The sequence below is a fragment of the Dendrobates tinctorius genome, unplaced genomic scaffold (genome assembly GCF_039654945.1).
Source record: "Dendrobates tinctorius isolate UK_male_01 unplaced genomic scaffold, ASM3965494v1 ptg000030l, whole genome shotgun sequence".
Classification (NCBI taxonomy): Eukaryota; Metazoa; Chordata; class Amphibia; order Anura; family Dendrobatidae; genus Dendrobates; species Dendrobates tinctorius.
The window spans coordinates 43226163-43247943 of record NW_027361698.1 but is presented as its reverse complement, the minus strand read 5'-3'; the positions used below and the strand labels follow the sequence as shown (position 1 = coordinate 43247943).

At 44.3% G+C, this 21781-nt stretch overlaps 1 long non-coding RNA gene across 1 annotated transcript in view; it reads right to left on the bottom strand.

Moving 5' to 3' along the window:
* LOC141086064 (uncharacterized) overlaps positions 1 to 9336 on the bottom strand; it is a 60015-nt gene extending 50679 nt beyond the window's left edge. Inside the window, exon 1 of the long non-coding RNA XR_012231496.1 lies at positions 9208 to 9336. This is a non-coding gene — a long non-coding RNA (uncharacterized lncRNA). The remainder of the gene's footprint in view (positions 1 to 9207) is intronic.
* Between the last annotated feature and the right edge of the window lie 12445 nt (positions 9337 to 21781).

Genomic DNA, 21781 nt, shown 5'->3' with positions numbered 1-21781 from the left:
CACAGGCCTCCATGGGGTTCTCACCCTTTGAGCTTCTGTATGGCCGACATCCGCAAGGTCTCCTGGATATAGCCAAGGAAACCTGGGAAGCTGAAGTCACACCCCACAGAAGCGTCATTAAGCATGTGGCACTGATGCAGCAGAGGATTGTGAAAGTGATGTCCATCGTGAAAGAACACCTCCACCAGGCACAAGAGGCTCAGGCCAGGGTCTACAACTGGTCAGCAAGAGGGAGGCAGTTCAATCCAGGAGACCAAATTCTTGTGCTAATTCCGATGGTGGAGAGCAAGTTCTTGGCCAAATGGCAAGGGCCGTATGAGGTGGTGGAGATACACGGTGAGGTAAATTATAAAATTCACCAACCAGGAAGACGGAAACCAAACCAGGTCTACCATGTCAACCTCATCTAGCCATGGCAAGAAAGAGAGCCAGCGGTAACTCCGTGTTTGCTGGGCAACCTAGAAGGTGAGATTGGAGCAGTTACTATAGTGGAGACGCTATCGAAGGCCCAGAAACAGCAGTGCCGGGAGTTGCTCCAGAAGAACAGGGACCTGTTTTCAGAGTTGCGGGGTGCATGATGTTACGGTTCTGCAGCACAGGAATAGGATAGGAGGGGGGAAAACTGACCCTGCACTACAACTAGGCTGATACCCTACGATGGAGTGGGCGACCCATTCCTGCGAATAGACCCACTGACGATCCTAGGTTAATCTCAAGCAAAGACCTATAGATAGGGGAAAGGGGGTCCCTGAAAGATCTAGGGACTGGGTACAAAAACAGGTCACCTCCTAGCAGAAAACAAAGAGAAGGCTGCAGAAACAAACTGAAAACAGAAACTAAGACGAGCTGAACCAGAGGTCCCAGCACTGCACCAATTAAACACACAGAAGGCAAAGCAGAGTTCCAAGCCAGAATTCAAGCGAATTAACACTGTTGTCCAGCAAGGAATGGGAGAAAGCTGCAGGTTAATAAAGGGTGATACAATCACCTGACCCAAGACAAACCGAGCACCAGAGGAAAAAGGCCAGCAGCCAGAATACTACAAGAAAATGGCAGATAGTGACAAATTGAACAGATTCTAACACATGAAGGTCGTTGAGCTCGAAGTTCTGACAGGGCTACATATGTGGGTAAACGTGAAGCCTTTTCGAATTCCTGAGGCCCTTCGAGAAGCAATCTCCAAGGAGGTGCAGCGTATGTTTAAGCTTGGGGTCACTGAGGTATCCAAGAGCGGTTGTTCGAGCCCGATTGTCCTGGCCCCAAAACCTGATGGTGAATGGAGACTCTGCAATGACAATCAGAAGTTAAATGAGGTCTCCAAGTTCGACGCATATCCCATGCCACGCGTTGATGAGCTCTTCGAAAGACTTGGGCCTGCCAGGTACATACAGTATATATCTATATGTATATAGATATATATATGTTTTGAGGATTATTTGTTTTTTAAACGACGTGGACAGTTGGGTTTTACAATGCTACTTTAACATGAGTTTTTACATAGCGAGAACTGCTGTATGTAAAAGCTTATGTTAATATGCATGTCATATGGATGTTCCGTGGAAAAATAGCAAAGGAAAACGCATGACACTCGCATAGCACTCGTCCGTTTTTTCAGTCTGGAAATTGGACCTTTTTTTCTCGCAAATGGGTATGTGCCCTTACAAGTTTCCCCTTAACGCCTTCACCCTCGAGGGTGATTTGCATGTTAATGACCATGCCAATTTTTACAATTTTGACCACTGGTTCTTTATGAGGTAATAACTCTGGATCGCTTCCATGGATCCTGGTGATTCTGAGAATGTTTTTTCATTATATATAGTACTTCATGATATTTGTGAAATTTCTTTGATATGAATTGCGTTTGTTAAAAAAATGGGAATTTGGTGAAAATGTAGATAATTTCGCAATTTTTCAAATTTGGATTTTCATTCATGCCCTTAAATAACAGTGATATGTCACACAAAATACTTAAAACGTAACATTTCCCACATGTCTACTTTACATCAGCACAATTTTTGAACCAATTTTTTTTGTTAGTAAGTTATAAGGGTTAAAATTTGACCAGTGATTTATCATTTTTAAAGCACCATTTTTTTAGGGACCACATCACACTTGAAGTCATTTTGAGGGGTCTATAGAAAATACCCAAAAGTGACACGATTCTAAAAACTTCACCCCTCAAGTTGCTCAAAACCACACCAAGAAGTTTATTAACCCTTCAAGTGCTTCACAGGAATTTTTGGAATGTGTAAAAAAAAAAAGAACATTTAACTTTTTTCTCAAAAAATTTACTTCAGTTTCAATTGTTTGATTTTGACAAGAGTAACAGGAAAAAAATGGACCCCAAAATTTGTTTTGCAATTTCTCCTGAGCATGCTGATACCCCATATGAAAGAGAAAACCACTGCTTGGGCACACGGCAGAGCTCGGAAGTGAAGGAACGCCATTTGACTTTTTGAATGCAAAATTTGCTGGAACAATTGGTGAACGCCGTGCCGCATTTGGACAGTCTTTGATGTGCCTAAAAAAATCCCACACAAGTGACACCATTTTGGAAACTACACCCCTCAGGGAACTGATCTAGATGTGTGGTGAGGACAGTGAACCCTCAGGTGCTTCACAGAAGTTTATAACGTTGAGCCGTAAAAATAAAAAAATCAAATTTTCACCTCAAATATGTTTTAAGCACAAAATATTGCATTTTCATAAGGGTAACAGTGGAAATTGCACCATACAATTTGTAGTGCAATTTCTCCTGAGTACGCTGATACCCCATATGTGGGGGAATACTAATTTTGAGGCACAGTGCACAGCTCAAAAGGGAAGAGGCGCCATATTGGAGTTCAGAATTTGCTGAAATGGTTTGAGGGTGCCATGTCACATTGGCCGAGCCCCTGAGGTGTAAGAACAACACAAACCCCCTGTATGTGAACTCGTTTTGCAAACTACACTCCCCAATTAATTAATCTAGGGGTGCAGTGATCATATTGACACCAAATGTGCCTCACAGTTTTATACCAGTGAGCGGTGAAGAAATAATAAATTATATTTTTACCATTAAAATTATTATTTTAAACCCACGTTTTTAATTTTTGTAAGGGCTAACAGGACATTTTCTTTAACAACAAGCGGAGGTCCATTTTTCCTGAGTGTGCCAATACCCTACATGTAATTGGTAAATATTTTTCAGGCACAATGCAAAGCTTAGAAGGAAGGGAGCGCCAGATTTTACTGTTATGGTTTGCAGGTGCCATGACCCACTGGGAGAGCTCATGAGGTAGCAGAGCAGCAGAACCCCCCATTTGTGACCCCATTTTACAAACTACATCTCTCAATAAATTCATCTAGGTGTGCAGCGATCATATTGACACCATGGGTGTGTCACAGAATTTTATACCATTGGGGAGTGAAATAACTACATTTTACCACCAAAATTTTGTTCTATTCCCAGATTTTACACACAAGGAGTGGGTAGAAATAATACCAAAATTTGCCCGATTTCTACTGAACGTGGCAAAACCCCATATGTAGCTGTACAGTACTACTTAGCCATTTGGAGAGACTCAGGAGGAATGAAGCGCTATTTGCCTCCTGGAGCGGAGAGAGAACAGTTTGCGGACTCCATATACAGAACCACTAATTGCTAGAAGAGCAGAATCCCCACTCAAGTGAGCCCATTTGGGAAACTATACCCCTTGGGGAATTTATCTACAGGTGTAGTGACGATTTTGACTCCATGGGTATTTTCCAGAAATAAGCAACAATGAATGTTGCCGAGTGAAAATTGCAAACTGCCATTGTAGTGACCAGTATGCTGTAGTAACCAATACGTTGCAGTCACCAGTACATTATGCCCAGCCCATATTCTGGAGGCATGCACCCATTAGGAGGCCTCTTTCTTTTGGGGAGTGAGGAGCCATTTCGCTTTTCCAGAGCCTTTGTGCTACCAGTAACGTAGAAGCCCCATATATTTCCGATAACAGATGACAGACCTGAGTGAGGGCTTGCTTTTATTGGGAACATTTTACATAAGATTTGGGATAACATTTATCTGGCACTCTACACTGACCACTTACTTTGTTACAAGTTCAATATAGAATCACTGCACACGTACAATGGAAGAAGTATGCTTCAGGTGAATATTTATTAATGGTGATAAGTGAAGCGACAGCTAGAGACTTTTCGGCCAGAAAATGGTCTTTATCACATAGTCGCTGAAAAATATAAAATATCTATAATAATAAATTCCCTAACCAGCTTCTGGTTGTAACAACTTCCGTCCAGTTGTAACCGGTGACGTCACCACACACACACGCACGTTAACCCTCAACACACCACACCGCCTCAACACACACTCCTCTCACCTTTCACCTCCACTCATGTCCACTCACTCTTTCACTCCACATACGTTCCTTTCTCTCACTCCGTTTCTCATACTCACACCGTCATCGTCGCTGCCCTGACATCTTCCTCCGCCGCCGCGATCCAGGATCCAGACGTTCTCCAGGCCGCCGACATCGGGATCCAAAAAGATGGCGTCGGCGACATCTCGCGAGATTTCGCCGACGCCATTTTGGATCCCGATGTCGCCCATGCCAGCGACATGTTGTTGCGGCGACGCCATCTTGAATATCGCGGGACTTCACGAAATCCAAGATGGCGTCCCGCAAGAACATGTCGGCAGCCTGGAGAACGTCTGGATCCTGGATTGCGGCGGCGGAGGAAGATGTCGGGGCAGCGACGATGACGGTGTGAGTATGAGAAACGGAGTGAGAGAAAGGAACGTATGTGGAGTGAAAGAGTGAGTGGACATGAGTGGAGGTGAAAGGTGAGAGGAGTGTGTGTTGAGACGGTGTGGTGTGTTGAGGGTTAACATGGCAAGAGGTGTGAGGCTGTGTGCACACGCTGCGGATTTTGCTGCGGTTCCGCAGCGGTTTTGGCCGCTGCGGACCCGCAGCAGTTTTTGCTGCGGTGTACAGTACCATGATTCCCTATGGGAATCAAAAACCGCAGTGCAGACGGTGCGGAATTTTCCGCACGGATTATCTGCGGTTTTCAATCCGCAGAAAGAATTGACATGTCAATTCTTTCTGCGGATTCTCCTGCGGTTTGCCATCTCCTCTATTGAGGAGATGAAAAACCGCAGGGCAAAACCGCAGAGCAATCCGCAGGTAAAACCGCAGGTCTTTTGACCTGCGGTTTCACCTGCGGATTTTACAAAATCCGCGCGGATGAATCCGCACCTAATCCGCAGCGTGTGCACACAGCCTTAACGACGTCGGCGAAATCTAGCGAGATTTCACCGACGCCATCTTGCATTCGTGAAATTGCGTCATTTACCTCACGCCGACTTGCTGTGCGGACGCTTGGCATTGCCTGTACCACCATAACTACTGCTGCCTTGGTCCTATGCCTGTTTACTGCCGGTGTCTAATTACAGGGCCAATTTGTCTATACTGCCATAACTATTGCTACCTTGCTACTCTGCCGGTGTCTAATTACAGGGCTAATTTGCCTCTACCACCATAACTACTGCTGCCTTGCTCCTCTGCCGGTGTCTAATTACAGGGCCAATTTGCCTATACCGCCATAACTACTGCTGCATTGCTCCTCTGCCGGTGTCTAATTACAGGGCCAATTTGCCTATACCACCATAACTACTGCTGCATTGCTCCTCTGCCGGTGTCTAATTACAGGGCTAATTTGCCTATACCGCCATAACTACTGCTGCCTTGCTCCTCTGCCGGTGTCTAATTACAGGGCTAATTTGCCTCTACCGCCATAACTACTGCTGCCTTGCTCCTCTGCCGGTGTCTAATTACAGGGCCAATTTGCCTATACCGCCATAACTACTGCTGCATTGCTCCTCTGCCGGTGTCTAATTACAGGGCTAATTTGCCTCTACCGCCATAACTACTGCTGCATTGCTCCTCTGCCGGTGTCTAATTACAGGGCCAATTTGCCTATACCGCCATAACTACTGCTGCATTGCTCCTCTGCCGGTGTCTAATTACAGGGCTAATTTGCCTCTACCGCCATAACTACTGCTGCATTGCTCCTCTGCCGGTGTCTAATTACAGGATCAATTTGCCTCTACCGCCATAACTACTGCTGCCTTGCTCCTCTGCCAGTGTCTAATTACAGGGCTAATTTGCCTCTACCGCCATAACTACTGCTGCCTTGCTCCTCTGCCGGTGTCTAATTACAGGATCAATTTGCCTCTACCGCCATAACTACTGCTGCATTGCTCCTCTGCTGGTGTCTAATTACAGGGCCAATTTGCCAATACCGCCATAACTACTGCTGCCTTGCTCCTCTGCTGGTGTCTAATTACAGGATCAATTTGCCTCTACCGCCATAACTACTGCTGCCTTGCTCCTCTGCCGGTGTCTAATTACAGGATCAATTTGCCTCTACCGCCATAACTACTGCTGCATTGCTCCTCTGCTGGTGTCTAATTACAGGGCCAATTTGCCTATACCGCCATAACTACTGCTGCCTTGCTCCTCTGCCGGTGTCTAATTACAGGGCCAATTTGCCTCTACCGCCATAAGTACTGCTGCCTTGCTCCTCTGACTGTTCACTGCCTGTGTCTAATTACAGGGCCAATTTGCCTCTACCGCCATAACTACTGCTGCCTTGCTCCTCTGCCGGTGTCTAATTACAGGGCCAATTTGCCTCTACCGCCATAACTACTGCTGCCTTGCTCCTCTGCCGGTGTCTAATTACAGGGCCAATTTGCCTCTACCGCCATAACTACTGCTGCCTTGCTCCTCTGCCGGTGTCTAACTACAGGGCCAATTTGCCACTACCACTTCATAACTACTGCTGGGCAATTACAGGGTCAATTAGTATCTGTTTACTCTACAATACTCCAGGACGCCTTCTTCACTGCCAGATAACTGCCAAATAGACTCCTTTACCTGTGCCAACATGAGTCATAACAAAAAGTATGCCAATGCCAGTGAAAGGAAAGCAGCTTTAGCACTACGACAAAAACAACGCCGTGCTAATGAGACTCCTGAGGAAAAACACCATTGCCTTGAGAAGATTAAGGCTTATAAACGCCGTCGCCTCACACACGAATCCCCTAACTCTAAATCCATAAGATTGGCTGAAGAAGCCTCTGCACGCCGTCACCGCCGACAACAGACGGCCTCTTCCTCATCATTATTATTAGACTCACAACAGGATGCTTCCACATCAGCATGTGGAACAATTTACTGCTACACTTCATCCCATATGCCGTTCACTGACATAACTAATCAGCAATCTGTTTCTGCCCTATCAATACCACCATTCAATACCGATGCACAGTATGCCAATGCCAGTGAAAGGAAAGCAGCTTTAGCACTACAACAAAAACAACGCCGTGCTAATGAGACTCCTGAGGAAAAACAGCATCGACTTGACAAGATTAAGTCTTATAAACGCCGTCGTCTCACACACGAATCCCCTAGCTCTAAATCTATTACATTGGCTGAAGAAGCCTCTACACGCCATCACGCCAACAACAGACGGCTTCTTCCTCATCATCTATAATAATAAATGCCCTAAGCAGCTTCCGGTTGTAACAACTTCCGTCCAGTTGTAATCGGTGACGTCACCACACACACGCACATGTTAACCCTCAACACACCACACCGCCTCAACACACACTCCTCTCACCTTTCACCTCCACTCACGTCCACTCACTCTTTCACTCCACATACGTTCCTTTCTCTCACTCCGTTTCTCATACTCACACCGTCATCGTCGCTGCCCCGACATCTTCCTCCGCCGCCGCGATCCTGGATCCAGACGTTCTCCAGGCCGCCGACATGTTCTTGCGGCGACGCCATCTTGGATTTCGTGAAATCCCGCGAGATTCAAGATGGCGTCGCCGCAAGAACATGTCGCTGGCGTGGACGACTCGGGATCCAAAAAGATGGCGTCGGCGAAATCTCGCGAGATTACGCCGACGCCATTTTGGATCCCGATGTCGTCCACATGTTCTTGCGGCGACGCCATTTTGGATCGGCGAAATCCCGCGATAGTCAAGATGGCGTCGCCGCAAGAACATGTCGCCGGCGAGGACGACGTCGGGATCCAAAATGGCGTCGGCGAAAACTCGCGAGATTTCGCCGACGCCATTTTGGATCCCGACGTCGTCCACGCCGGCGACATGTCCTTCCGGCGACACTATCTTGACTATCACGGGATTTCACGATACTCAAGATGGCGTCGCCGCAAGAACATGTCGCCGGCGTGGACAACGTCTGGATCCAGGATGGCGCCTGCGGAAGAAGATGTCGGGGATCGTGGAGCAGCGGCGATGACGGCGTGAGTATGAGAGACGGAGTGAGAAAAGGGGTCGTATGTGGAGTGAAAGAGTGAGTGGAGATGGTGAAAGGTGAGAGGAGTGTGTGTTGAGGAGTGTGTGTGTTGAGGGTTAACATGGCAAGAGGTGTGATGCTATCGCATCCTCCCGATGCGATAGCATCGGGCCATAATCTAGTATACAATAAGGACCAAATATGTACAGGATATTTACACATATTTACAAAAGGCATATCCAAAGATGCTTGTGCAATTCAATATGTACTGATACCATAAGATCCAGTGAATTCCTAGAGGCATCATAGACAAGAAAACAAGTTGCAGGCGGCAGACATGAAGAAAACATAAGAGAGGTATTTATGGTAATCAGACAATAGCATACCCCTTTAAGTGAAGTATGAAGACTCACCGGGTAAGTAATGTTATTGCTATGCAATGTTTCATAAAGCGCAATATGTCAGGATAAAGGAAGGCATAGTTAGGTAGGATTCTGGGCAGTAGAAATAATGACTAAATATAATTCTGGGCAGTAGAAATATAGAGGCTGGTTAACTATAAAAGAATAAATATGTAAAGAATAAATCCACACAAATAAAGGAAAACATGAGTAAGGTGTGTCAGTTGTAAAACTGGCAGGATTGTTGAGTAATGAAAATTAGTGCATACTGTGCTAAAAACCACAAAAGGCTGATCATAGATAGAGGATAATGTTGTTATACTTTGTTAGTGGCTTTAATTACTAGTTTAGCTGGCAGTCCAGTTTGTATACCAAGTTCCCAGGGAGCCGTTGTCCTGATAGTTTGCCTAAGCTGAGTAAGACAAAATAATCGGGGTGAGTGTGCTCTCCTCCAGGAGATAAGAGGGTGCTAACATGGGGAATATACTTACGGTCATTGGTGACGCAGTGTAGGATGCAGAGACCTCTGTGTCTGAGCAGTGAGTGAGCGCTGTGAGCAGGGTGACGCTCATAACAGAGCGCTGGCCGGTCACATGACCAGAAGTGGCATGGGATTCCCGCACATACGCAGACAGTAGAGGCAACGCCACAGTGTAGTGAACTGTATCCAGGGACGCCCACGCATGCGCAGACACTGCCACTGTGTGGAAAACTGTGTGTAGGGTGCCGTACAAGAAAGCAGCATGTAATTGTGGATGGGGGCTGGGCTTGAAGAAGGAATGCATGGGGAAGAGTGATACAGACATATAATGCGATCCGATGAAGAACAATGACATATCCATGAATTTACCATACAATTGCTAGACATATAGATAATAATAAATAAAACATTAAGCGCAATATAATATAATATCATAGTAGATACAGGATGTCAATTTAATGAGTGTGACAATTGCAGCAGAGTATATAATAGTAATTATCATGTTAAAATAACATTGTTGACATAAAAAAAACCCAGTAGGAGTCCAAACTGAAGGGGAAAAGAAGGAGGGGGAAAAAAATAAAGGGAAAAAGGGAAAAAAAGGAAAAACATTTTTTTAAAGGAAATGAAATGAAAATAATGGAGGAAATGAAATAAAATAAATGAATGAAAAATGAATGAAAAGAATATAATGAAATTAATAAAATTGAAAAAATGTGAAAAATATGAAATAGAAAGTAAAAATAAAAATATAAAAAAATAAAAAGTAAAAATAATAAAAAAATAAATGATGGTCTTACCGCCAGGAAAGGTGTGCATACAGACTGATAAGGGCAAATGTTCAGTGGGTCTAAGGAAAGAAATACATCATGTTAGCCAATCTATTTCTCGGTTGAGATCTCTGGGATGTAAAGCATCCAGGGTGTATATCCAGTAGGTTTCACGTTAAGTAAACGGATGTGGTTGCCACCTCTTTTAGGCCTAGGCACTTTTTCAATTATTTGAAACCTTAATTGGGATACATTATGTTTGGCCTCTTTAAAATGTGCAGGTAATGGTAGCCATGTCTTTTCGCTTCTAATAGTAGACTTGTGGCTGTGGCTTGAGTGGTCTCCCCCACGTACAGTAACCTGCAAGGACATTTGATGATATACACCACAAAATTAGTTTTGCATGTGAAAAAGTCCTTAATGGGGTAAGATTTGCCTGTACGTGGATGGATGACCCCATTACCTTTGATGATGTTAGAGCAGCTCTTGCAATTGAGGCACGGAAGGTGCCCGTTCTTCTAAGTCCCGTCAAGGTTCGTGTGGAGGTCTGATTGCAGTGCCTCATATCTGCCCTAATCAATTTGCTTTGATGCTTTGGGACCTTCTTAAACACATCAGTGGTGGATTTTTGAACATGGCAATGTTAGGATAGGCTTTGGATAACAGAGGCCAGTGTTTGTGAATAAGGTTATGGACTCTTTGCATAGAAGGATGGTGGCCATGGACAAAAGGAAGTCTGGGTGGTTTTTGTGAAGTTATGGTAGTACAGTTAGGGTCAGCTAGTGCTCTGGTCATCTCAGTAGCCAATAGTGCAGATGGATAAAAACAGAGAAAATCGAGTCTGTGCTATTTTAGAAAAATACAAAATATTTTATTTGTCATTAAATATGACATAACATGTAAGTATATGCAAAAAACACCACATTGTAAATCAGTGAGCAGAAAAAGTGAACGAAAAGTAAACACATTACATTCAGTGACCTAAATACCCTAGATCATAGCATAGGTATCCTGTTACCACAATGAGGGCATGTGGGGCAAAAAAATGCCGCTATAAGTCATGCTAGTCTTCTCTGCACAGATTTGCTCCCAGCAATAAAAAGCATAGTGCAACCCCAATATTCAGAGCTCCCTAAGTATCTACCATAAAATGTAGGTGCTTCATATCAGTAATATATAAGATAGAGAGTTTGGTAGAAACCAGGAAAGGACTGGATTCCGGGGGGCAGAGAAGCTTTCTGTGCAGGGGTACATATAAAACTAAAAATATACAGCAAGACAAACGCAGCAGTAAAATAAGTGACTGCACACCAAAAACAGGTGATTACCTGTCATGCTTCAGATCGTGGGAGCAGGAAACGCGGACCCCGACGTACGTTTCGGTGTAAGTATCCTTCTTCAGGGAGTGTGGCTTTTACAATCCCATGTTCCCATTTAAATACCCAGGTTTTTTTATTAATTAACCAATAGAGTCGCCGTTTCCAAAATGCGCAACTAAGCGCCAGAGTATCCCATGTAAGGGCGTCATTTCAGCCCAAAACAGATAGTCATGTTGTACAATACTATAGGGCTGGTAAGTCATCCCTACCAATGGGAGGCTCGTACGTCACCGCCGCCTATGAGGCTGTGAAGCAGGAAGCAAAAAGTGTCTCCCCTGCCAGGACTATACAGTGGCGTCATTTCCGCCCAAAGGGGGGAGTAACGTAGGGCAGCACTATGGAGCGGATGTTGCTCCCCTGCCAGTATTGAACCCGCACGTCACTGCCGCCCGGAATGCTAGGTCACGTGGAGTGGCCGGCGCCAAGCAGTCACCAAGCGACCCAGCAAAGCCGGAAGAGCCAGGAGGACGCAGAGGGAATAGCCGGCAAAGGGAGGGACACGTGTGCTAAATATTTAAACATAGTAAACGAAGAAGCCAGGGTATACAGAAAGATTTAGCAGGATAAAAATAACTCCATATGGACACATATAGTATAGATGTATTATTGGGCTCACCTTAGGAAATATATTAACGTAGTAATAATACATATATATATATAATGGCCATCCTAAATAAATATATTAGGCTGGTTTCACATTAGCGCATTTTCAGCGCGCGCACGGCCGGGGGTAGCTCCGCCCCCGAGCCGGCTCTCTGCCCGGCGTGCCCGCCCCTTGCTTGTAGCGCCGCCTACTAGTGGACAGCGGCGCCTGCGATCGGCGCACCCTATCTTTAGCATAGGGTGCGCAGATCGTGCGCAGGCCGTGCGCTAGTTGCGCTTTGACCTGCGCTGCGCACTTTTGATGGTGCGCCGTGCGCGCCAAAATCCGAAAAGTTTGATTTTGGCACGCACGGCGCACCGTCAAAAGTGCGCAGCACAGGTCAAAGCGCAACTAGCGCACGGCCTGCGCACGATCTGCGCACCCTATGCTAAAGATAGGGTGCGCCGATCGCAGGCGCCGCTGTCCGCTAGTAGGCGGCACTACAAGCAAGGGGCGGGCACGCCGGGCAGAGAGCCGGCTCGGGGGCGGAGCTACCCCCGGCCGTGCGCGCGCTGAAAATGCGCTAATGTGAAACCGGCCTAAATGTGATCACAAAACGTATATGTGTAATTGCCATGACTTGATTCCAAAGAGGCTACAAAATAATACCATATAAAAGTATGGCAGTGTGTCAGTCCATCACTTAATTTGAGTTAGTCCATGTTGCAATCAATCCGGACCTTTACTTCATGGTACAGATGAAATTCAGATGAAAATATTTCCCAATCAACGGATCTTGGCAACCCATCCACAAATCTTGATGTAAATAGACCAATTGGAGCTGTGCATAATCATACTGAGGAAACATCAATGGGATCTCCTGATTGGAGCAAATACTGTTGGTCACTAGAGAAAATCACAATACGAACAATAAACAACAAAATGAAAACCAACAAATGTTAAAAGCCATTTAAAATAGTGGTGGAAATAAGGAGGAATAAGATCAATAGACACAAGGGTTATATAAGTCCTATTAAATTTACAACGAACAAGAGAGGTTAGTCCAAGCAATTCACAGGAAAGAGGCGAACCCTTGTGATTCATTTAAGCCCTGTGGGGACATTGTCCCTAAGGTGGTAATCTACCTGCACTCTTTTTGTGCTAATAGGCATTGTATATCTCCACCTCATATTCCACTGTGAACATGCTGGATACCTCTAACCATGAAAGATTTGGGGTTACATTGTTGGAATTGTTTATAATGTTTAGGTATGGTCTTTAGGGTCGAGAGGTCAGTGACAGCAGCAGCTGTCATGATGTCACGTACATGCTCCCTCATACGAGTGCGGAGCTGACGTGAGGTTAAACCTATATAAATCTTTTGACAGCCACAAGTAGCATAATATATCACCTGCGTTGTAGTACAGGTGATATATTGTCTAATTTAGAGTTGTTGGAGCCCATCGGCTGAAGTGAAGGGCTTAGTCCGCATAATGTTTTCACAGGCCACACAACTTCCACATAGAAAACAGCCTTGTGGTGGACCTCTTGAATTAAAGGGATTTTTAACCCGTGGAACATAGTGACTATGTACAGGGGCATCGGATAGATTGTTGCCTCTTCGTGCTGTCATAAGGGGTCTTTCAGGCAGGAGAGTTGAAAGGGATGGATTAGTTTTTAAAATGTTCCAGTGCCGCTGTAGGCATTCCCTCATGGCTGACTATTCTCCATTGTATTTGGAGATGAATCTAACTTGATCATCATCTTGTTTGTTTGTCCTCTTCTTAGAATGTAAAAGGGACGTACGCTGACTCTTCTTTGCCCTCACATATCCATGCTTTACACTTCTGTAAAGGGCATGTCACACTAAGAGATATCGCTAGCAATATCGCTATAACTAGTGACGATATCGCTGTGTCTGATACTTACCTACGACCCGCTCCCCCGCTGGTTATCGCTGATCGCGCGAGACCGTCCAGGACTGTTTCTCGTCGTCAGCTTCCTGCGGCGCTTCCTGTGGAGAGACGAGCGACGAGCGTGGAGCCGGGCGGGAGGACGCAGGATCGCCTAGTGTGACAGGTAAGTAGCGACCCCTTTCCCCAGCGATGTCGCTAGTGAGATCTGCCTGTGTGGCAGCTCACTAGCGACCACTTAGCGATGCACCAGTGATCCTGACCGCGTCATATCGCTGGTCGGGATCGCTGGTACATCGCTAAGTGTGACAGTACCCTTACTGTATCCTCGCATCCTGAATCTATTTTTGAGATCCATAGCCTGAGCCTCGAACCTAAGATCCGATGAACATACCCTTCTCAGTCTAAGAAATTGTCCCACTGGGATGGCCCTAACAGTGGCCTCTGGATGACAGGAGCTAGCATGCAATAATGAATTTACCGAGATGGGCTTACGATATACTCGTGTGTCTGTCTGTAACTGAAGATGTTCATCCACCAGAATCTTAATATCTAGAAAGTCCACCTCGGTCTTACTGAAAGTGTATGATATTCTGATATTGAAAGAATTTTGATTTAACCTTTCCATAAATCCATGTAACTGTTGTTCAGTACCCTGCCAGATGATGAGCACATCATCTATGTACCGTAGCCAGCACTGCACATGGTCTGTGGCCTGGGCTCCCTCCCTCCCAAAGACCTCCCTCTCCCAATACCCCAGGAAGAGGTTGGCGAAGGAGGGCGCACAGGCCGCACCCATCGCAGTGCCGCACTGTTGCAAGTAAAAACATTCTCTGAACACAAAAAAGTTGTGGGTCAAAATATAATCCAAAAGTTCTAGAACGAGGTCACAGAGGGGGCCATCCCAGTTGCTGTTATCCAAGAAGAAACGGCATGCATCGAGACCATCCTGATGACGGATGCACGTATACAAAGATTCGATATCTACAGTCACCAAAAATATGTCATGGTCAAGGGTCATGCCATCAATTCTAGCCAGGACGTCCATTGTGTCGCGAGCATAGGAGGGTAGGGCCTCAACTAAAGGTTTAAGATAATAATCTACAAATTTGCACACTGGCTCACAAAGTGACCGACACAATTGGACGCCCTGGTGGTTCCACAGCATTTTTGTGAATTTTAGGCACGAAATATATTGTTGGTATTTTTGGAAATTTAGTTAATAATCCATCAAGAATCTTCTTGGGGATTATCCCTTTTTCAAATGCTTGATTTAAAATCATCTCCAATTCTGCTGAGAAGGCTCTCACAGGGTTATGGTCTAACCTGAGAGAGGTCTTTTTGTCTCTCAACTGCCTGAATGCCTCCTTTTCATACATGTCCTGTGGCCAAATGACTATGTTTCCCCCCTTGTCTGCTGGCTGGATGACTACGTCCTCAAGAGACTGTAATTCTCTCAAGGCTGTACGTTGTGAAGCCATGAGGTTGCCCTTTCTTCGTTTGTGGGAGATTTGTTTGAAGTCTTCCACAACCATTCTGGTAAAAATGTCCACTGCGGGTCAAAGCGACAAGGGGGGAAACATAGTAGAGCGTGGATAAAGTGACCGTGGGAACATACCTTTAGGCACCATATCTTGTTCACTAAGTAATTCTTCTAGGGCCCACAATGCCTCCTCCTCAATATGATCAAATTGTTGTTGTTCACTGCCTCTTTTTGAATATAGTTTCTTGAGAATCAATTTTCTTCAGAATAGATATAGATCTTTTATGGCTGTGAAAGAATCATAGGTGTTAGTGGGGGAAAAAGTGAGGCCCTTGGACAACACCTCAAGTAGGGCGGTAGTGAGGACATGTTTGGATAAGTTAATTACATCCAGATTGTTCTTCCTATCTCTCTTGTCCTGATTGTTTGGAAGTGTAAATTTCCATTTTACTGCCTGTGTATCTCTGTTGGGAGGCAGATTAGTAGTTTGCATATTTTTGGTTGGTCTAGATCTGGAGGATTCCTCACTAGAGGCGCATGATGTAAAAGAAGTGGATCTCTTTTGGGAAGGATTTTTAGAGCGACGCAATCTCCGATTCCACCTATACATTGTATTAGACTGCTTATCACTAGTGTCCCTTTGGAATTTCATGGTTTTATTAGCACAGATTTCCTTTTCCCACTTCTGAAATTCATTGTCAATCTCCAGGTGAATTGCCTGTAATTCACCATCAGATAATTCCTGTTTTAATTTCTTTTGTATACCTGCTATCTCCAAATCCAAAGCATCTATTGACTCATTATTCTGCATCACCAAAAGCTCCATAAATCCCTTGGAACAATTGTTTGCCAGATCCTCCCATTTGTGGTGAAACACTAGGTCTTCCACCTCAAAGAAGGAAAACACCTGGACTCGTAGACCTCTCGACACCAGACCTCTTTCTATATATTTATTCAAAAATGCTCGATTCCACCAAATTCTTGTTCGTTTAGTTAGCAGGCTTTTAAGCCTTTTAGTCAGCTCCTGTGTTTCCTTACCACCACTTGCTACCAATACATTGGGTTGGTCACTAAAAACCTCATTTATACGTGTTAGCCACGTCTGCTCACGTGCTTTATAATCCATTGAGTTTTTGGAGGTAAGAGCTGTGAAAAACACAGAAAATACAGATAATACAACAATTCTCCAAATCATAATTAGTCAATAAATTATGGCATTCATACCACCCTTTTTACAGATTGCATTGAAGCAGCGACTCATAAACATATGCATAAAAACAGAGAAAATCGAGTCTGTGCTATTTTACAAAAATACAAAATATTTTATCTGTCATTAAATATGACATAACATGTAAGTATATGCAACAGACATCACATAGTAAATCAATGAGCAGAAAAAGTGAACGAAAAGTAAACACATTACATTCAGTGACCTAAATACCCTAGATCATAGCATAGGTATCCTGTTACCACAATGAGGGCATGTGGGGCAAAAAAATGCAGCTATAATTCATGCTAGTTTTCTCTGCACAGATTTGCTCTCAGTAATAAAAAGCATAGTGCAACCCCAATATTCAGAGCTCCCTAAGTATCTACCATAAAGTTTAGGTGCTTCATATCAGTAATATATAAGATAGAGAGTTTGGTAGAAACCAGAAAAGGACTGGATTCTGGGGGGCAGAGAAGCTTTCTGTGCAGAGGTACATATAAAACTTAAAATATACAGCAAGACAAGCGCAGCAGGTTTATTTATTAATCAATAGAGTCGCCGTTTCCAAATGGCGCAACTAAGCGCCAGAGTATCCCTTGGTAGGGACAACTTACCCGCCCTATAGTATTGTACAACGTGACTATCTGTTTTGGGCGGAAATGACACCCTTACATGGGATACTCTGGCGCTTAGTTGCGCCATTTGGAAACGGCGACTCTATTGGTTAGGCCTGTTTTACACTTCAGTTTTTGTCCATCAGTCAAGATCCGCCGTTTTGCAAAAAAAATGGATCCGCTATTTTGTTTGGCGGATCCGTTTTTTTCCCCATTGAGTTGCATTATCGGCGGATCTTGACGGACGGCCATCCGTTGGATCCGTCTTTTTGCGGATCCGTCTAAATTTTGCCGTCTGCTGACATGCCCGAACGAAGCATGTAACGTTTTTTCGGGTGGCAGGATCCGCTCTTCACACTGTGCATGCCCGAAAGACTTCACTCAGCCTGAAATTTAACCCTAAAGTCTGTTCTGGCACCTGGAAGAAAAAAAAAAATTCTCTCTCTCTCTCCTCCCCGGGCTGCGGTTCCTTTAAAATTCTTCATTCATCGGATCCATCAAAAAAACGGTCCGGTGGCATCCGTTCACATCAGTTAGCAACGGATCCGCTTTCCGCCATTTTGGCGGATTTTAACTGACACAAAAAAACTGAAGTGTGAAACAGGCCTTAATTAATTAATAAACCTGGGTATTTAAATGGGAACATGGGATTGTTAAAGCCATGCCCTCTTAAGAAGGATACTTACACCGAAACGTACGTCGGGGTCCGCGTTTCCTGCTCCCATGATCTGAAGCATGACAGGTAATCACCTGTTTTTGGTGTGCAGTCATTTATTTTACTGCTGCGTTTGTCTTGCTGTATATTTTTAGTTTTATATGTACCTCTGCACAAAAGTTTCTCTGCCCCCCAGAATCCAGTCCTTTCCTTGTTTCTACCAAACTCTCTATCTTATATATTACTGATATGAAGCACCTAAACTTTATTGTAGATACTTAGGGAGCTCTGAATATTGGGGTTGCACTATGCTTTTTATTGCTGGGAGCAAATCTGTGCAGAGAAGACTAGCATGACTTAAGCCCCCCTTACACACTGCGATATCGCTAGCAATATCGCTGTAAAGTCACCGATTTTGTGACGTTGCAGTGATATTGCTAGCGATATCGCTGCATGTGATACTTACCTCCGACCGGCTCCCCCGATGGTTATCGCTGATCGTGCGAGAAGCTCCTGGATCATTCCTCGTCTGCCACTTCCTGCGGCGCTTCCTGCTGTGGAGACGAGTGACGCGTGGAGCCGGGCGGGAGGACGCAGGATCGCCGCGTCTGACAGGTAAGCAGCGATCCCCGTCCCCAGCGATGTCGCTGGTGAGATCTGCCTGTGTGGCAGCTCACTAGCGACCACCTAGCGATGCACCAGCGATCCTGACCGCGTCATATCGCTAGTCGGGATCGCTGGTGCATCGCTAGGTGTAACGGTACCCTTATAGTGGCATTTTTTGCCCCACATGCCCTCATTGTGGTACTTACTTTTCATTCACTTTTTCTGCTCACTGATTTACTATGTGGTGTCTTTTGCATATACTTACATGTTATGTCATATTTAATGACAAATAAAATATTTTGTATTTTTGTAAAATAGCACAGACTCGATTTTCTCTGTTTTTATGCATATGTTTATGAGTCGCTGCTTCAATGCAATCTGTAAAAAAGGTGGTATTTATGCCATCATTCATTGACTAATTATGATTTGGAGAATTGTTGTATTAATAGTGCAGATGGGTAGTTTCTACATTTAAATCTGTTGGACATTTCTTGTAATCTATAGCCCCTTACTGTAGAGTCTGATATGATCCTAGTCACCCTCTAGAATTGTGACCAAGGGAGACTGTTACTGGTGGACTTGGGATGACAGCTATCATACAGGAGGATATTTTTTCAACCAGTGGGTTTAGTGTAAATGTTGGTGGTAAGTATACCCTGGGGGTCCTTGTGGATTCTGTTGTCAAGAAAAGTTATTGCTTCAGTATTGTGAGAGGGTGTGAACTTAAGTTCATGCCTGGCATTGTTGAGCTTATTAAAAAATGTGGAGAGACTATTGAAGCCTCCGAGCCAAAGGCAGAAGATATCGTCTACATGGCCACACCTTGACAACGGATGACATACGGATCACTGTTCAGGGAACATTTCTGCGTATTACGACCGTACAATACGGTCCGTATTTTTATACGTTAAGTGTGATTCCAGCCTAATTGTTATCATCCCGAGTATATATATTTTTGATCACTGATCCAGATTATGTTTTTGACCACTTGCATTGGTGTTTGCATCTAAATCTCCGAGTGATGTGATTCTGATGAAACTCCTGAGGGAGCCATTCATTATAATGAGGCAGCAGAGTTACTCTGGACTCCAACTGGCCTCTGTTCAGCGGTGTCCTTCTTTTCAGAAGTGCACAAAACTGTGACCGACGGCACTTTTATGCGATCCTAAAAAGACACCGCCGGATCACAGGCCAGTCAGTGTCCACAGTGCCTCCATCTGCCTCATTACAGGGAATCTTCCGCCAGAGGTTCTGTCTGTATCACGTATTTCAAAGATTCACACGGAAACCCTGATGCAAGCATTCAGCAAAGAGCGCAGGATAAACGTGCGCTGAGCCTTACTGTGATCTTTGGGAGGCAGAATAAAAAAAATCAACAGCATGTGAAGAATTGGTTTTATTTATTTTTTACACCGCTCCTCGTGCAGTATAAGTGATTAGACAACTTTATTCTTCAGGTCGATGTGATTACAGCAATACCAGATTTATATATGGCTGCTGTCACACACTAAAAGACGCTTTTTAATGCAAAAATTAGGTTTTCATCAATACATTTTGGGAGCTATAAATTTTCCATATTTCAGGCCACAGAGTCATGTGAGGTCTTGTATTTTGCAGGACAAGGTGACAATTTTATTGATACTTTTTTCGGGAACATGACATTTTTTGATCGCTTTCTATTCTGATTTTTGTGAGGCAGAACAAACAAAAACTAGCAATTTAGGTTTTTTTTTAAGTTTTGGCGCTTTTATACAATAAAAACTATTCTATAGAAAAAATTATTATTGTTGCATCTCTTTATTCTGAGAGCTATCACTTTGTTATTTCTCCGCTGATGGTGCTGTAGGACAGCTTGGTTCTTGCAGGACAAAATGATAAAATGTTTATTTATATCCGCCTTTTTGATCGCATCTTATTCCACTTTTTTTGGTGGTATTATGATAAAGCATTGTTTTTTGCCTAAAGGGGTCAACTAGTGGGACAGTTAAATAGGAGGGGGCATTAGGAACATGGCAATGTGAAATATGTGTACTTTTATAGTTTATTTTTTTCATTCAGATATTTATTTAGAGATACAATATCTTTTGATTTTTTTATTATTATTTTTATTTTTTTTAAATATTTTTATAATTATTTTCTAACTTTTTTACTTTGTCCACTATGGGACAATCATTTTTTGCATACTGATCGCTTCTACAGCATGGAGATGAAGCAGCATCCCCATGCTGCAGAAATTGTCAGCTCTGCACTGACAGACAAACTTGGTCATCAGGATCAGCAAGTTTGCTAGGTCTGGTGACCCACATGTCATAATGGCGACATCGGGTCACCATGGCAACGATTGGGCCCCTGCGTCACGCATTGGGGTCTCTGATCCAAAGGCAGATGGGCTGTCAGCCCTGTGCTGGCTTCTGGAATGCTGCGATTGTGTTCGAGGTTTAAATTGCTGGTAGCAGTCTGTGACCACTACTGGCACTTAGTGCCGGGCATCAACTTTCAGAATCAGCTCATACCCGAAGGCAATCACCCGCACACCTCTTGCGTGTGCGGACAATTGCTCAGATGTAATAATCCATTCCTGGTCAAATAGGCCCAGGACATATAGACAGATTATTATGTCTGATGTCAGAAAGGGGTTAAACCACTCGAGTGTTGCTTTAGCAGTAGGATTTGGGTCATTTTCTTGTTGGAAGGTAAACCTCCATCTCAGTCTCAAATCACTGACAGACTCAAACAGGTTTTGCTCAAGACTATCCTTGTATTTCACACCACCCATCTTCCCCTTGACTCGGACCATTTTTCCTGACCCTGCTGCCAAAAGGTATCCCTACAGCATAATGCTGCCATCACCATGTTTCACTGTGAGGAAGATGTTCTTGGGGTGATGAGCTGTGTTGGTTTGGCACAAGACATAATGTGTACCATGATGTCCAAAAAGTTTCTTCTCATTATGATCTCATCTGACAACAACATTTTCCTCCATACATTTGGGGAGTTTCCCACATGTCTTTTGGCAAACTCAAAACAAGCCTTACAATTTTTGTGCATAAGTAAAGGCTTTTTTCTGGCCACTCTTCCGTAAAGGCAACCTCTATGGAGAATACGGCTTATTGTGGTTGTACGGACAGATACTCTAGTCTCTGCTTGAGAACTCTGCAGCTCCTTCAGCGTTAACTTTGGTCTCTGTGCTACCTTTCTGAATAATACCCTCCCTGTCTGGGCTGAGAGTTTTGGTGGGTGGCCTTCTCTTGGCATGTGGTACCATGTTCTTTCCATTTGATTTGATGGTGATCCGAAGGATCATCAGAGATTGTTTTTTTTTTTGTTATAACCCAACCCTGACCTGTACTTCTCAACAACTTTGTCCCTGA